This window comes from Ranitomeya variabilis, chromosome 6 (genome assembly GCF_051348905.1).
Source record: "Ranitomeya variabilis isolate aRanVar5 chromosome 6, aRanVar5.hap1, whole genome shotgun sequence".
Classification (NCBI taxonomy): domain Eukaryota; kingdom Metazoa; phylum Chordata; class Amphibia; order Anura; family Dendrobatidae; genus Ranitomeya; species Ranitomeya variabilis.
The window spans coordinates 284,869,469-284,886,350 of NC_135237.1; positions in this window are offsets into that span (position 1 = coordinate 284,869,469).

Sequence of the window (16,882 nt, forward strand, 5' to 3'; positions counted from 1 at the left end):
ATTTGTTTTTTGTTGATAGGTCCAAATTTTTGGGTTTTAAAAACAATTGTAAACTGTTTTTTGCTCTGAGACCGCGATCCTCCGGTGATTCCATTCAGCAGGTTAAAATTGTCATCTCCCTGCTGCGTGGCGATCCACAGGATTGGGCATTTTCCCTGGAATCTGGGAATCCGGCCTTGTTTAATGTAGATTCCTTTTTTCAGGCTTTAGGATTATTATATGATGAACCGAATTCTGTGGATCAAGCGAAGAAAACCTTGTTGGCCCTGTCTCAGGGTCAAGAGGCGGCAGAATTGTATTGTCAGAAATTTAGAAAATGGTCTGTGTTGACTAAATGGAATGATGATGCTTTGGCGGCAATTTTCAGAAAGGGTCTTTCTGAATCCGTTAAAGATGTTATGGTGGGGTTTCCCACGCCTTCCGGTCTGAGTGATTCTATGTCTCTGGCCATTCAGATTGATCGGCGCTTGCGGGAGCGTCAAACTGTGCGCACTGTGGCGTCATCCTTAGAGCAAAGTCCTGAGCCAATGCAGTGTGATAGGATTTTGTCTAGAACGGAACGACAAGGATTCAGACATCAGAATAGGTTGTGTTATTATTGTGGCGACGCTTCTCATGTCATTTCAGTCTGCCCTAAGTGGACAAAAAGGATCGCTAGTTCATTTACTATCAGTACTGTACAACCTAAATTTCTGTTATCGGTGTCCTTGATCTACTCATTGTCATCATTTTCTGACATGGCATTTGTGGATTCAGGCGCCACCTTGAACTTAATGGATTTTGAGTTTGCCAAGCGTTGTGGTTTTCCCTTGCAGCCTTTGCAGAACCCTATTCCTTTAAGGGGGATTGATGCTACACCTTTGGCTAAAATTAAGCCCCAGTTTTGGACACAGGTGACCATGCATATGGCGCCAGCCCATCAGGAAGATTGTCGATTTCTGGTGTTGCATAATTTGCATGATGTTATCGTGCTGGGTTTCCGGTGGTTGCAGGTACATAATCCTGTGTTGGATTGGATATCTATGTCTGTGACTAGTTGGGGTTGTCAGGGGGTTCATAATTATGTTCCTTTGATGTCAATCTCCTCTTCTTCCTCTTCTGAAATTCCAGAGTTTTTGTCTGATTTTCAGGATGTATTCGATGAGCCCAAGTCCAGTTCCCTTCCACCGCACAGGGACTGTGATTGTGCGATTGACTTGATTCCAGGCAGTAAGTTTCCTAAGGGCCGACTTTTCAACCTGTCTGTGCCTGAACATACCGCCATGCAGAGTTATGTTAAGGAGTCTTTGGAGAAAGGGCATATTCGGCCATCTTCTTCACCGTTGGGAGATGGGTTTTTTTTTGTTGCCAAGAAGGATGGCTCCTTGAGACCTTGTATTGATTATCGCCTCTTGAATAAGATCACGGTCAAGTTTCAATACCCTTTACCTTTGCTTTCCGATTTGTTTTCTAGGATTAAGGGGGCTAGTTGGTTTACGAAGATTGACCTTCGGGGGGCATATAATCTTGTTCGTATTAAGCAGGGTGATGAATGGAAAACTGCGTTTAATACGCCCAAAGGCCATTTTGAATACTTTGTGATGCCATTCGGGCTCACTATCGCTCCATCTGTTTTTCAATCCTTCATGCATGATATCTTCCGGACTTATATTGATAAATTCTTGATTGTATATTTGGATGATATTTAGATTTTTTCCAATGATTGGAAGTCTCATGTGGAACAGGTCAGGATGGTATTTCAGATCCTTCGTGACAATGCTTTGTTTGTGAAGGGGTCTAAGTGTCTCTTTGGGGTGCAGAAGGTTTCTTTTTTGGGCTTTATTTTTTCTCCCTCATCTATGGAGATGGATCCGGTTAAGGTTCAGGCCATTCATGATTGGATTCAACCCACATCCATGAAGAGCCTTCAGAAATTTTTGGGTTTTGCAAATTTTTATCGCCGGTTCATTGCTAACTTCTCCAGCGTGGTTAAACCCTTGACTGATTTGACGAAAAAAGGCGCTGATGTGGCGAATTTGTCCTCTGTAGCTGTCTCTGCCTTTCAGGAGCTTAAACACCGATTTACTTCTGCTCCGGTGTTGCGCCAACCAGATGTTTCTCTTCCGTTTCAGGTTGAGATTGATGCTTCTGAGAATGGGGCAGGGGCCGTTTTGTCTCAGAGGGATTCTGTTGGTTCTTTGATGAAACCGTGTGCCTTCTTCTCCCGCAAGTTTTCGCCTGCTGAATGCAATTATGATGTCGGCAATCGGGAGTTGTTGGCTATGAAGTGGGCGTTTGAGGAGTGGTGACACTGGCTTGAGGGAGCTAAGCACCGAATTGTGGTCCTGACCGATCATAAGAATTTGATTTACCTCGAGTCTTCGAAACGGCTTAGTCCTAGACAGGCTCGATGGTCCTTGTTTTTTTCCCGTTTTGATTTTGTGGTTTCGTATCTTCCGGGTTCTAAGAATATTAAGGCTGATGCCCTTTCTAGGAGTTTTTTGTCTGATTCTCCTGAGGTCCTTGAACCGGTCGGCATTCTGAAAGAAGGGGTGGTCCTTTCTGCCATTTCCCCTGATTTACGGCGGGTTCTTCAGGAATTTCAGCCTGATAGACCTGACCACTGTCCTGTGGGGAAATTGTTTGTTCCTGACAGATGGACTAGTAGAGTGATTTCTGAGGTTCACTGTTCTGTGTTGGCTGGTCATCCTGGTATTTTTGGTACCAGAGATTTGGTTGGTAGGTCCTTTTGGTGGCCTTCGTTGTCACGTGATGTGCGTTCTTTTGTGCAGTCCTGTGGGACTTGTGCGCGGGCCAAGCCTTGTTGTTCCCATGCTAGTGGGTTACTTTTGCCATTGCCAGTCCCTGAGAGGCCCTGGATGCATATTTCTATGGATTTTATTTCTGATCTTCCGGTTTCCCAGAGGATGTCGGTTATCTGGGTGGTTTGTGACCGGTTTTCTAAGATGGTTCATTTGGTGCCTTTGCCTAAATTGCCTTCCTCTTCAGAGTTGGTTCCGTTGTTTTTTCAGCATGTGGTTCGTTTGCATGGTATTCCGGAGAATATTGTGTCCGACAGAGGTTCCCAGTTTGTTTCTAGGTTTTGGTGGGCCTTTTGTGCTAGGCTGGGCATTGATTTGTCTTTTTCTTCTGCATTTCATCCTCAGACAAATGGCCAGACCGAGCAAACTAATCAGACTTTGGAGACTTATTTGAGATGCTTTGTGTCTGCCGATCAGGATGATTGGGTGGCCTTTTTGCCATTGGCCGAGTTTGCCCTTAATAATCAGGCTAGTTCAGCTACTTTGGTTTCGCCTTTTTTTTGTAATTTTGGTTTTCATCCTTGTTTTTCTTCTGGGCAGGTTGAGCCTTCTGACTGTCCTGGTGTGGATTCTGTGGTTGACAGGTTGCAGCAGATTTGGGCTCATGTGGTGGACAATTTGGTGTTGTCTCAGGAGGAGGCTCAACGTTTTGCTAACCGTCGTCGGTGTGTTGGTTCCCGGCTTCGGGTTGGGGATTTGGTTTGGTTGTCTTCCCGTCATGTTCCTATGAAGGTCTCTTCCCCTAAGTTTAAGCCTCGGTTTATTGGTCCTTATAGGATTTCTGAGATTATTAATCCGGTGACTTTTCGATTGGCGCTTCCGGCCTCTTTTGCTATCCATAATGTCTTCCATAGATCTTTATTGCGGAAATATGTGGTGCCCGTTGTTCCCTCTGTTGATCCTCCGGCCCCTGTTTTGGTTGATGGGGAGTTGGAGTATGTGGTTGAGAAGATTTTGGATTCTCGTTTTTCGAGGCGGAGGCTTCAGTACCTTGTCAAATGGAAGGGTTATGGCCAGGATGAGAATTCTTGGGTTTTTGCTTCTGATGTCCATGCTGCTGATCTGGTCCGTGCCTTTCATCTGGCTCGTCCTGATCGGCCTGGGGGCGCTGGTGAGGGTTCGATGACCCCCTCCTGAAGGGGAGGGTACTGTTGTGAATTCTGCTTTTGGGTTCCCTCCGGTGGTAGTAGGTGGTAATGCAGTTGTCCCTGGGTTGCAGTCCTGGTCAGGTGTGTCTGCTGATTGCAGTTCTGACTGGGGTATTTAGGTGTGCAGGATTCATTAGTCCTTGCCAGTTGTCAATTGTTGTTGGGAGGTGTTTGACCTCTCCTGGTTCCTCCTGTCTTTCTGCCAAATCAGCAAAGATAAGTGTCTGTTTTTTTTTTCCTGTGGCTCACATGCTGTGTGCTTCACAATTCAGTGCTATTCTTTGTGTTTTCTTGTCCAGCTTAGATTGTGTCAGTATTTTCTCAGTCTTGCTGGATTCTCTGGAGTGGCAGATATACATTCCATGTCTTTAGTTAGATTGTGGAACTTTTTGTATTATCTGTTGTGGATATTTTTGGAAGGGTTTTAATACTGACCGCCTAGTAATCTGTCCTATCCTTTCCTATTTAGCTAGAGTGGCCTCTTTTGCTAAATCCTGTTTTCTACCTGCGTGTGTCTATTCTTCTCCTACTCACAGTCATTATTCGTGGGGGGCTGCCTATCCTTTGGGGGTCTGCTCTGAGGCAAGATAGCATTCCTATTTCCATCTATAGGGGTATTTAGTCCTCCGGCTGTGTCGAGGTGTCTAGGGTTGTTAGGCACACCCCACAGCTACTTCTAGTTGTGGTGTTAGTTCAGGATTTGCGGTCAGTACAGGTTCCACCGACTCCAGAGAAAGTTTTCATGCGGCTCCAAGGTCACCGGATCACAACAGATCTCCCATCCTGTGCCATATGATCTCCCATCCTGTCCCCATATGAGCTTCATCCTTCTACAATATGATCTCACATCCTGTCCCCATATGAGCTGTGATCCTGCCCCCATATGAGCTCTGATCCTGCACCCATATGATCTCCCATCCTGCCCCCATATGAGCTCCCTTCCTTTCCATATGAGTTCCCATTCTGTCCCCATATGATCTCCCATCCTGTCCCCATATGATCTTCCATCCTGCCCCAATTTGAGCACCCATCCTGTCCTAATATGAGCTCCCATCCTACCCCATATGAGCTTCATCCTTCCCCAATATGATCTCACATCCTGTCCCCATATGAGCTCTGATCCTGCCCCCATATGAGCTCTGATCCTGCCCCATATGATCTCCCATCTTGCCCCCATATGAGCTTGCATCCTGCCTCATATGAGCTCCCATCCTGCCTATATGAGCTGCCATCAGGCCCCCATAGGAGCTCCATCCTGCCCCATATGAGCTCCCATCCTGTCCCCATATGATCTACCACCCTGCATATGAGCACCCTTCATGTCCTCATATGAGCTCCCATCCTGATCCAAGGGTCATATACAAAATCAATCCGATTCTCTCGCATTAGAGACTGTACGCTCATGTGCCCCGGCAAAAAACTGAGACTATCACTCCCATTTTTACCATGCTTTAGCACTACAGTAGAAAAGTGCTATCACATTTAGGCCTTATTCTATCCCTATTTGTAGTGAGCAGTGCGCTCTGGCCTCCTATCCTTAGGCTGTAAAATCCTAAAATGGTCATTGCTTTCAATAATGTGAGGAATATCACCACCTGACCCACTAGAATAAAGAATAAACATTTGATAACTCATTGGGATTGTTGAACATGTCTCGTGATGTCAATGGGGTATGAGATCTGCCAGTGCAAGTATTTGCTTTTTTCAGTTTGATTTTATTTTGAATGTTCCTCCTGTTTCACATTCTAGAAAACAAACAATCCCCTGATGGCAGCCACTTCTAGGGGATTACCGGTGAGTCATGCCATGTGATGTGATAACACTGCATAAATTCTTTGAAATTGCAAATAAACACTAGAGGTCTACATGGACAAAGTGTGACATTAACTCTTTAGCCATGACCAAAAATGCAAAAACAGGATTGCTTTTTAGGTTGTACTTCTATAGTATTTACATTGGTGCTAAATGTAATACAATAATACAAAATGAAATGTAAAAACACAAGTAAAACCAGCAATCTCTTTGCTTGCAGCTCTAGAAATATATTTTTATGTTATGTGAATTTCTATAACTATTATAATTGAAATAATAAACACACCAGGGACCTTAAAACTAGTGAAGCCAGTTAGAGGAGAACAACCAACCCATTTGGGGAGATTTATCAAAAGTTGCGCTAAATTAAATATCAGATTGTAGCTCTTATTTTTATGCAGTCCTTTGGAAGATGCCCTTTGATATTCAGTCATGTTGCTATCCATAGTTGCTCAATTTTTCCCTGGTGCCATAAACAAAAAGCCCAATTCATTAATTAAAATTTATTGAAGTTACTTTTCTCTTTTTTTCTTGTGATATTCGCAGATGACTTTTGCAAGTTCTTCCAAATGGCACACAAGGTACATGAATTTGGTGAAAAATAAAAAATGAACAAGAAAAAACAAGGCCCAACATCCAAAAGATCTCCTAAGAGTCAATTTTATTCAGAAAAGTTTAAAAGCACATACTGTATAATCCATATCAGCAGTGAGTAAAACTTGAATAACAATATGTAGTCAGTCATAGCAGTTATAGTGACGCATTTCGATCTGAAGGCTCTTAATCCATGCTACAACACTCTGCTATAATCAAAGAGAAAAACATAGGCAAGGTTTTTCTCTTCCATCATAGTAGAATGTTGTAGCATGGATTAAGATCTTTCAGATCGAAACGCATTGCTATGACTGCTATGGCTGCATATTTTTATTCAAGTTTTACTCACCACTGATATGGATTATATATCCTTTTAAACTTTTCTGAATAAAATGGACTTTTAGGGGATCTTTCGGATGCTGAACCTTGTTTTTTCTTGTTCAAATTTCCGTACTGCACTGTAGGAGCCAATGCAATCGAATCAATCTCCATGGACTGTGATCTGATACCATTATTTTTTCTCAAAATCAAAAATGCTCTTGACCGCATATGCCGAGTACGGTCTTTTCCTTCGTGTGTATCCCTAAAGCGCAAACCCTGACCCACTGTCCCAACCCATTCCTTAAATAAAAACACAACCAATTATATTCTCTTTGGATATTTTGGCCACCGCGGCCAACTTTTATTAACAAAAATAACATAAACAGTAATACAATCAATATATAAATTCGAGGGGAGGGTTCTTGGAGCTCAAAGATCTGGCAAAACCCCACAAAAGAAGATCGACCACCATATTACCCTCAGCCGTACATCACCAGCTCGAGGGCACCGTACATCCCGTTCCGGGAAGAGAAAAACCACCAACAGATCCCAGGGTAAAAACCCCGTCCAGAGCCCATGCCAGATCAAACCCCACAACATTTTAAATTGCCTGTAATTATGTTCCAATTCCTTCCCCCTACCAATCAGCGTCAACTCTAAGAACCCCCACCCCCCCACCACCCACGAACAGCCCTGACCACCTCAGGCTCGTGAGTTCCCCAACGCCACCAACGCCCTTTCCACCCCTTCTTGTAATGCCAAAGTCCACAAATCAATTCCTATCGCATTTAAGTGAACTCCGTCCTCCAACCAGTAATTACCATCACTCGACTCCAATTCAAAATGCCTGACTCTAATACCCCCATTTCTGGAAACAAAACCTGATACTGCCCTGTTTAACTTTACCCTAGCTCTGTTAATACCCTTCAAAGATCTAGCTGCCCTCCACTGCTTCCTAGGCACAATATCCGACCACACGATCAACACACCAGGAAACGATACCCGCAACCTCAAAAAATCGAACCGTATGTCTCTGATTAATTCTCTGACAGGCCGTACTCCCAAATCATTCCCCCCCAAACGCACAATCAAAATGTCAGGCTGTCTATCCAAATGAACAGCGCTGGAAAATTCAGAAAGGGCCCTACTCCAAACCATCCCCCTAAATCCCAACCAACGAATGACCACTTGCCGCCTACTAAAACCCAGTTGCCTACCGTCCGGCCTGACATTGGCACGCAGCGCCCCCCAATGAACGAACGAATGTCCGAAGATCCAGGCTAAGTAGGGGAAACCACCTGCAACAAGATACCCCAAGAAAAACACTCAAATCAAATACAAAATCATAACACGCCACCTAAAAAATTAATGATGAACGTAACTTAAGTAGAGATCCGAAGTCCACCTGCCAATTCTCTGTATGTCCTCCGCGCCCAAACCCAAACTTTCAGCTTCCGATGTAGCCCTGATCCTAAAAGAATGCGACCCGAACAAATCCGGGGAAAGGCCCAACTCCTGCAAACCCCTTTTTAATATGGCAATAAACTGAAAACGGGACAGAAATGACCCCTCTGCGTGACATAACAAAGGGCCTGCTCTGCCAGACCACAATTGCCAATAAGCTTCTAGACATCCGCTAGGGCACAATGACCCGTTAACCCTCCCCAACACCACGCGTTGTCCTCTCCCCAACTGGTCAGTCTTCGAACGCCGAAACCAAAAAACGATACCCCCCCGTCCAAAAATCCACATCCTCTGCCAACAACCCCCCTGCCCTGTCCCTGGAGCTTGTCACAAGCTCATCAACACTCATTGCCCCAAAAAATGCTAAAGAAAAAGCAAGTCGAAACAACGCCGACTCAAAATTAGAACAACAAATAGTCTCCAAAACTCCGCCCAACCACTCCAAAAGGTTAAAAGAAATGGGACGGCACCGGTCAAGCGTCTGATTACCTCGCCTAAAACCCCTTAGGGCCTGTCTTACCAAAAAATGTTTGGTAGCGTCCGCCAATCCCTGCAACTTAAAAGTAAAAGCCAGTCCCGCAACGAATTTATTAACTTTAGAAATCGACCAACCTACCTCGGCCGCCTTGCCAATTAAAAATAAAACCGCCAACATCCTATCTTCTTCGGACCCCAAATGGCCCCAAACAGACACCCAACTTTGCCATACCCGCCACGAGGCTTCGTATGATGACCAGGTTTAGCTCGTAACAGACTCCCAAATCAACTGGCCCGCTCTGTTATGGACCTGGTGGTTAGGTGCACCTGGAATGACCTGATGGTTAAACTAGAAGACAGGACGAGCTCTGGGAAGTGGGAACTCTGCTGACCGCAAATCCTAATCCTATAACACACACACTAGAAATAGCTGTGGAGCGTACCTAACTCTCCCTAGACGCCTCTTCACAGCCTAAGAGCTAACTACCCCTAAAGATAGGAAAATAAGCCTTACCTTGCCTCAGAGAAAATTCCCCAAAGGTAAAGGCAGCCCCCCACATATATTAACTGTGAGTTAAGAGGAAAGTCACAAACACAGGGATGAAACAGGTTTCAGCAAAGGAGGCCAGACTTACTAGATAGACTGAGGATAGGAAAGGGATCTATGCGGTCAGCACAAAAAACTACAAAAAGCCACGCAGAGTGTGCAAAAAGACCCCCGCACCGACTCACGGTGCGGAGGTGCCACTCTGCAACCCAGAGCTTCCAGCTAGCAAGGCAATATCATGTTAGCAAGCTGGACTAGAACTTAGCAAGTACTAAGAAATATATTCAGTACCCAATGAACAACAAATTAACTAGCAGGGACTTAGCTTCTGCTGGAGTAGACAGGTCATCAGAAAGATCCGAGAGAGAGATCTGAACCAGTGCTAATACATTGACAGCTGGCATGGAGTAACGATCTGAGTGGAGTTAAATAGAGAAGCCAACCCAGCCGCAAACGAGGGCAGCTGAGGAAGCAACCTCAGAACCAGCAGTTCCACTCACAGCCACCAGAGGGAGTCCATGGACAGAACTCGCCGAAGTATCATTCATGACCACAGGAGGGAGTTCAAGAACGGAATTCACAACAGTACCCCCCCTTGAGGAGTGGTCACCGAACCCTCACCAGAGCCCCCAGGCCGATCAGGATGAGCCAAATGAAAGGCACGAACCAACTCGGCCGCATGGACATCGGAGGCAAAAGCCCAGGAATTATCCTCCTGACCATAGCCCTTGCATTTGACCAGGTACTGAAGTTTCCTTCTCGAAATACGAGAATCCAAAATCTTCTCCACCACATACTCCAACTCCCCCTCGACCAACACCGGAGCAGGAGGGTCAACGGAGGGAACCATAGGCGCCACATATCTCCGCAACAACGACCTATGGAACACATTATGGATGGCAAAAGAAGCTGGAAGGGCCAAACAAAATGAAACAGGATTGAGAATTTCAGAAATCTTATAAGGACCAATGAAACAAGGCTTAAACTTAGGAGAAGAAACCTTCATAGGGACATGACGAGACGACAACCAAACCAAATCCCCAACACGAAGTTGGGGACCAACACAGCGACGGCGGTTGGCGAAACGTTGAGCCTTCTCCTGGGACAATGTCAAATTGTCCACTACATGAGTCCAAATTTGCTGCAACCTGTCCACCACAGAATCCACACCAGGACAGTCCGAAGGCTCAACCTGCCCTGAAGAAAAACGAGGATGAAAACCAGAGTTACAAAAAAAAGGCGAAACCAAGGTAGCCGAACTGGCCCGATTATTAAGGGCGAACTCAGCCAATGGCAAGAAGGTCACCCAATCATCCTGATCAGCAGAAACAAAGCATCTCAGATAGGTCTCCAAAGTCTGATTAGTTCGTTCGGTTTGGCCATTTTTCTGAGGATGGAAAGCCGAAGAGAAAGACAAATCAATGCCCATCTTAGCACAAAAGGACCGCCAAAACCTTGAAACAAACTGGGAACCTCTGTCCGACACGATGTTCTCCGGAATGCCATGCAAACGAACCACATGCTGGAAAAATAGTGGAACCAAATCAGAGGAGGAAGGTAATTTAGGCAAGGGTACCAAATGGACCATCTTAGAGAAGCGATCACAAACCACCCAGATGACCAACATCCTTTGAGAGACAGGGAGATCTGAAATAAAATCCATGGAAACATGCGTCCAAGGCCTTTTCGGGACTGGCAAGGGCAAAAGTAACCCACTGGCACGAGAACAGCAGGGCTTGGCCCGAGCACAAGTCCCACAAGACTGCACAAAAGAACGCACATCCCGTGACAAGGAAGGCCACCAAAAGGACCTAGCCACCAAATCTCTGGTACCAAAAATCCCAGGATGACCAGCCAACACCAAACAATGAACCTCAGAGATAACTCTACTAGTCCATCTATCAGGGACAAACAGTTTTTCTGCTGGACAACGGTCAGGTCTATCAGCCTGAAACTCCTGCAGTGCCCGCCGCAAATCAGGTGAGATGGCAGACAGAATTACCCCCTCTTGGAGAATACCAGCCGGCTCAGGAACTCCCGGGGAATCAGGCACAAAACTCCTTGAAAGGGCATCGGCCTTCACATTCTTAGAACCCGGAAGGTATGAAACCACAAAATTGAAACGGGAGAAAAACAGCGACCATCGAGCCTGTCTAGGATTCAACCGCTTAGCAGACTCGAGATAAGTCAGATTTTTGTGATCCGTTAAGACCACTACGCGATGCTTGGCTCCCTCAAGCCAATGTCGCCACTCCTTGAACGCCCACTTCATAGCCAACAACTCCCGATTGCCAACATCATAATTACGCTCAGCAGGCAAAAACTTTCTAGAAAAGAAAGCACATGGCTTTATCACAGAGCCATCAGAAGATCTTTGAGACAAAACAGCCCCTGCTCCAATCTCAGAAGCATCAACCTCGACCTGAAAAGGGAGCGAAACATCTGGCTGACACAACACAGGGGCCGAAGAGAAACGACGTTTCAACTCCCGAAAAGCCTCAATGGCCGCAGAGGACCAATTCACCACATCAGCACCTTTCTTGGTCAAATCAGTCAACGGTTTAACAACACTAGAAAAATTAGCGATGAAGAGACGGTAAAAATTAGCAAAGCCCAAGAATTTCTGAAGGCTCTTCACAGATGTAGGCTGAGTCCAATCATAAATGGCCTGAACTTTAACAGGATCCATCTCGATAGTAGAAGGGGAAAAATGAAACCCAAAAAGGAAACCTTCTGAACTCCGAAGAGAAATTTAGACCCCTTCACAAACAAAGAATTAGCACGAAGAACCTGGAACACCATTCTGACATGCTTCACATGAGACTCCCAATCATCCGAAAAGACCAAAATATCATCCAAATATACAATAATGAATCTATCCAAATACTTTCGGAAGATGTCATGCATAAAGGATTGAAACACAGATGGAGCATTAGAAAGCCCGAATGGCATCACCAGGTACTCAAAATGGCCCTCGGGCGTATTAAATGCTGTTTTCCATTCATCGCCCTGTTTAATACGCACCAGATTATACTCCCCTCGAAGATCTATCTTGGTGAATCAACTAGCCCCCTTAATCCGAGCAAACAAATCAGACAGTAGAGGCAAAGGGTACTGAAATTTGACCGTGATTTTATTGAGAAGGCGGTAATCTATACAAGGTCTCAGAGAACCATCCTTCTTGGCCACAAAAAAGAACCCTGCTCCCAACGGTGACGACGACGGGCGAATATGCCCTTTCTCCAAGGACTCCTTTATATAACTCCGCATAGCGGCGTGTTCCGGCACAGATAAATTGAAAAGTCGTCCCTTAGGAAATTTACTACCAGGAATCAAATTAATAGCACAATCACAATCCCTATGAGGAGGTAGGGCACTGGATTTGGGCTCATCGAATACATCTCGGTAATCCGACAAAAACTCAGGGACTTCAGAAGGAGTAGAAGGAGAAATTGACAACAACGGAACGTCACCATGTACCCCTTGACAACCCCAACTGGACACAGACATTGATTTCCAATCCAATACTGGATTATGGACCTGTAGCCATGGCAAACCCAACACGACCACATCATGCAAATTATGCAACACCAAAAAGTGAACATCTTCCTGATGTGCTGGAGCCATGCACATGGTCAACTGAGTCCAGTACTGAGGCTTATTCTTGGCCAAAGGCGTAGCATCAATTCCCCTTAATGGAATAGGATACTGCAAGGGCTCCAAGAAAAAACCACAGCGCCTGGCAAACTCTAAGTCCATCAAATTCAGGGCAGCGCCTGAGTCCACAAATGCCATAACAGAGTAGGACGACAAAGAGCAAATCAGAGTAACGGACAAAAGAAATTTAGGCTATACAGTACCAATGGTGACGGACCTAGCGAACCGCTTAGTGCGCTTAGGACAATCAGAGATAGCATGAGTGGGGTCACCACAGTAAAAACACAGCCCATTCTGACGTCTGTGTTCTTGCCGTTCAGCTCTGGTCAAAGTCCTATCACATTGCATAGGCTCAGGCCTCTGCTCAGAGGACACCGCCAAATGGCGCACAACCTTGCGTTCACGCAAGCGCCGATCGATCTGAATGGCCAAGGACATTGATTCATTCAGACCAGCAGGCGTGGGAAACCCCACCATAACATCCTTAAGGGCTTCAGAAAGGCCTTTTCTGAAAATTGCTGCAAGGGCACACTCATTCCATTGCGTAAGCACAGACCACTTTCTAAACTTCTGGCAATATACCTCCGCTTCATCCTGACCTTGACACAAAGCTAGCAAGATTTTCTCTGCCTGAACCACAGAGTTAGGTTCGTCATAAAGCAATCCAAGCGCCAGAAAAAACGCATCTACATTAAGCAATGCAGGATCTCCTGGCGCAAGGGAGAATGCCCAGTCTTGTGGGTCGCCACGTAACAAAGAAATAATGATTTTTACTTGCTGAATGGGGTCACCAGAGGAGCGGGGTTTCAAAGCAAGACACAGTTTACAATTATTTTTGAAATTCAGAAATGTAGATCTATGTTGTGAATTCTGTTTTTGGCTCCCTCTGGTGGCTACTGGTGGTACTGGCTTACTTTTGTCTTTTATTTCCAGTGCACCTGTTCCCATCAGGGTTTGGGAGTTTCCTATTTAGTCTGGCTTCTCAGTCATTCTAGTGCTGGCAATCAATGTTATCAGAGCACCTCTGTTGCTTGCTACCTGCTCCAAGTCTGCAATTCAGCTAAGTTGGATCTTTTGTATTTTTTGTGTTTGTTTTGTCCAGCACGCATTTATACACTCTTGCTGCTGGAAGCTCTAGTGATCTGAAATTACTACTCCGGTGTCATGAGTTGATATCGGAGTTAAAGTAATTTCAGGATGGCTGATTAGGGTTTTGAGGTGACCGCGAAGTCCTTTTTTGTATTTTCTGCTATCTAGTCAGAGGGCCTCTCTTTGCTGAACCTATATTCATACTGCGTACGTGTTTTCCTCTTACCTAACCGTTATTATATGTGGGGGGCTACTATCACTTTTGGGGTTTCCCTGGAGGCAAGTCAGGTCTGTGTATTCCTCTACTAGGGGGTAGCTAGATCTCCGGCTGGTGCAAGACGTCTAGGGATAAAAACGTAGGCACGCCCCCCGGCTACTATTATTTGTGTGTTAGGTTCAGCATCGCGGTCATCTGAGATTCCATCTTCCTAGAGCTAGTCCGTTTTTGCCTAAATCCCTGCCATTGGGAATCATGACAGTATTGCCGGCCAAAATGTATTAAAGGTATTGGCTGAAGAAAGAGAGAAAAAAGAAGTTTCTGACTCTTTTTTTTTTTTTTTTTTTTTTTTTTTTTACTCAGAAGTTCTGTCTAGCCATAATTTCAATCTGCTGCTTTTTTTTTTCTCTCCTCTTAACCCCTGAATGGCTCAGATCTCAGCTGTTGAGAAATGGATATCCAGAGCTTAGCTTCAAACCTGAATACTCTTGCTTCTAAAGTTCAAAATATCCAAGACTTTGTTATACATGCTCCTATGTCTGAACCCAAGATTCCTATACCTGAGTTTTTTTCTGGAGATAGATCTCGTTTTTTGAATTTTAAGCACAATTGTAAATTGTATCTTTCTCTGAGATCTCGCTCCGCTGGAAACCCCGCTCAGCAGGTTAAAATTGTTATTTCCTTGTTGCGGGGTGACCCCCAGAATTGGGCATTTGCATTGGCACCAGGGGATCCTGCGCTGCTCAATGTGGATGCGTTTTTTCTGGCACTGGGGTTGCTCTATGAGGAACCTAATTTGGAGATTCAGGCTGAAAAAGCCTTGATAGCCCTCTCTCAAGGGCATGATGAAGCTGAAATATATTGTCAAAAATTTCGAAAATGGTCTGTGCTTACTCAGTGGAATGAGTGCGCCCTGGCGGCGAATTTCAGAGAAGGTCTCTCTGACGCCGTTAAAGATGTCATGGTGGGGTTTCCTACGCCCACAGGTCTGAATGAATCCATGGCTATGGCTATTCAGATTGATCGGCGTTTACGGGAGCGCAAACCTGTGCACCATTTGGTGGTGTCTTCTGAGCAGACACCGGAGAATATGCAATGTGATAGAATTCTGTCCAGAAGTGAACGGCAGAATTATAGACGTAAAAATGGGTTGTGCTTCTACTGTGGTGATTCTGCTCATGTTATATCAGCATGCTCTAAACGCACAAAAAAGGTTGATAAGTCTTTTGCAATTGGCACTTTACAGTCTAAGTTTATTTTGTCTGTAACTTTGATTTGTTCATTGTCATCTATTACCGTGGATGCCTATGTGGATTCTGGCGCTTCCTTGAGTCTTATGGATTGGTCCTTTGCCAGACGTTGTGGGTTTAGCCTAGAGCCTTTGGAAGTTCCTATCCCTTTGAAGGGTATTGACTCCACACCATTGGCTAGGAATAAACCACAATACTGGACACAAGTGACTATGTGTATGACTCCTGACCATCGGGAGGTGATTCGCTTCCTTGTGTTGCATAACTTGCATGATGTCTTAGTGCTTGGATTGCCATGGTTGCAAACTCATAATCCAGCCCTTGACTGGAAAACAATGTCTGTGTTAAGCTGGGGATGTCAGGGGGCTCATGGGGAAGTACCTTTGGTTTCCATTGCTTCATCTACTCCCTCTGAAGTTCCGGCATTTTTGTCTGACTATTGTGATGTTTTTGAGGAGCCTAAACTTAGTTCTCTCCCCCCTCACAGGGATTGCGATTGTGCTATAGACTTAATTCCTGGCAGCAAGTTTCCTAAGGGTCGTTTGTTCAATCTGTCTGTGCCTGAGCATGCTGCTATGCGAGAGTATATTAAGGAGTCCTTGGAAAAGGGACATATCCGTCCATCCTCATCCCCTTTAGGAGCAGGTTTTTTTTTTGTGGGTAAAAAAGATGGCTCCCTGAGGCCCTGCATTGATTATTGCCTGTTGAATAAGATTACAGTCAAATACCAGTATCCTTTGCCACTATTGACTGATTTATTTGCTCGTATTAAAGGGGCAAAGTGGTTCTCTAAGATTGATCTTCGGGGTGCGTATAATTTGGTGCGGATTAAGCAGGGAGATGAGTGGAAAACTGCATTTAATACGCCCGAGGGCCATTTTGAGTATTTGGTAATGCCTTTTGGTCTTTCTAATGCCCCTTCAGTCTTTCAGTCCTTTATGCACGATATTTTCCGTAAATATCTGGATAAATTTATGATTGTGTATTTGGATGATATTTTGATTTTTTCGGATGACTGGGAGTCGCATGTTCAACAGGTTAGGAAGGTTTTTCAGGTTTTGCGGGCCAATTCTTTGTTTGTAAAGGGTTCAAAGTGTAGTTTTGGGGTTCAGAAGATCTCTTTTTTGGGGTACATTTTTTCCCCTTCTTCTATTGAGATGGATCCTGTCAAGGTTCGGGCCATTTGTGTTTGGACGCAGCCTACTTCCCTGAAGAGTCTTCAGAAATTCTTGGGCTTTGCTAATTTCTATCGTCGATTTATAACTGGGTTTTCAAGTGTTGCTAAACCTCTGACTGATTTGACTAAGAAGGGTGCTGATGTTGCCAATTGGTCCTCTGCGGCTGTGGAGGCCTTTCGGGAGCTTAAGCGCCGCTTTTCTTCTGCCCCTGTGTTGCGCCAGCCTGATGTTTCGCTCCCTTTTCAGGTCGAGGTTGATGCTTCCGAGATTGGAGCGGGGGCGGTTTTGTCGCAGAGAAGTCCCGATTGCTCAGTGATGAGACCATGT